The 1,606-nt window shown below is 49.4% G+C and overlaps 1 long non-coding RNA gene across 1 annotated transcript in view; it reads left to right on the plus strand.

The window, feature by feature from the left end:
* LOC102483859 (uncharacterized) overlaps positions 1–1,606 on the plus strand; it is a 2,352-nt gene that overhangs the window by 404 nt on the left and 342 nt on the right. The window contains exon 2 of the long non-coding RNA XR_336413.1: positions 450–554. This is a non-coding gene — a long non-coding RNA (uncharacterized LOC102483859). The remainder of the gene's footprint in view (positions 1–449; positions 555–1,606) is intronic.

Here is a 1,606-nt window from a genome sequence, read left to right on the forward strand (position 1 = left end):
GAACTCCCATGTAGTTGACCGCGGTTCGAGTCCCGGACCCGGTGGCTTAAACTCACACTGGGCGCGTGTGCATGCGTGCCCAAGATCCTGAGAGGAGAATGGAGGAGAAGGAATTGTGGCATGGCCATGCCCCCTGGGGGGTGATTTCTCACTTCCTGTCTCTCTGTCTTTCTCTTTCTGGCGAGTGCATGCACCCTATAGCAAAAACCTCTCCAAAAAAAAAGAAAAAATTGAATGGCCCTGAGGAAGCCAGAGGTGCTCTGGTGGTTAAGGCAATGGGCCCTCACACGACTAGCGTGGTTCGAGGCTCAAACTTGGTGACTTGAAAATCGCACCAGGTGTGTGTGCATGCATGCCAAAAGTTCTAGGTGGAGAATGGAGGAGGAGGGATTGTGGCGTAGCCACTCCACACCTGATTTCTCACTTCTCCTCTCTCTGTCTCTTTCTAGTGAGTGCACGTGCCCTAAAACAAACAAACAGAAGAGTGCCCTGAGAGGCATGAGCCCAATGTGCTTCTCGAAGCAGTGTTTGGTTCCCAGATGTCACGTACTACGGTGAGTGTGGTAGAGAAAGTTGGGAGAAAGTGTTTCCAGTGCTCCAATTTTCTCCCAACGTTTTTACTACAGGGCATGGATGCTCACTGGAGACTCAGAGAGAGGCAGTGAGAGGGAACGTGAGAACTCACTCCCCAGAGCGAATGGCCACGCCATATCCATGCGGGAGCCCAGCACCTTAACCACCACACCACCTGCAGGCCTCCTCAGGGCCATTATTATTTTTTAAATTATTTTGTTTAACTGTATTCTCCTCTATTCTTTTTTTAATTTAACTTTAGTCTCCTCTATTCTCCTCCTAGGGTTTGGGGCATGCACATACACACATGCCCTTGGAGTGTTTCAAGTTGGCAGGTCCAGGATTCAAACCATGGTCCGCCATGTGGGAGTTCAGTGCCTTAAACACCTCGGTACCTGCTGACCTCCATGCCCCCATTTTTAAGATTGGTCAGATCTTATTCTATTATATTTCTGAAATAGAATGCAGTGAGGTCAAGAGGGGAAGGTATAGATTTGAAGTCAGTGAAATGATAAATCTCCACGCCCTGGAATGTGGCTGCCACAGCCCACAGACGCAGTCTTTAAGGGGCCCCTTCATTCTGGCCAGCCTGAGTTTCCTAAGGCCTCTTCGGGACAGCTGCAGGCAGTACACGAGGCCGTATGCCTGGCACACTCATTGCTCCGTAAATGGTCATTCTCGTCACCTCCTTCACACTGCTTTGGCCTCTTCTCACTTAGTCCCCATGTGTGAGAGACGTACGAAATACCGTGGGCGTCGAAGTGGAGAAGCAGACCTCGTGTAGTTCAAAATCCCTTCAGTGAGGAAGTTCTCTTATGTTCAAAAAGCTCTTCTCTTTCTTCCTTCCCCCTTCTTAAATTTTAAAAATATTTTAGGTCTTTGCCATAGGGTTCATGTGCTTGCTGGAGAGAGACTGAGAGAGAAAGTGAGAAATCACTCCCCAAGGGGGTGGCCACGCCGCAGTCCCTTCTCCTTCATTTTCTTCTTGGGATTCTGGGCATGCACACACACACATGCCCAGTGTGACTTTCAA

The sequence above is a fragment of the Tupaia chinensis genome, unplaced genomic scaffold, assembly GCF_000334495.1.
Source record: "Tupaia chinensis unplaced genomic scaffold, TupChi_1.0 Scaffold138425_1, whole genome shotgun sequence".
NCBI lineage: Eukaryota > Metazoa > Chordata > Mammalia > Scandentia > Tupaiidae > Tupaia > Tupaia belangeri.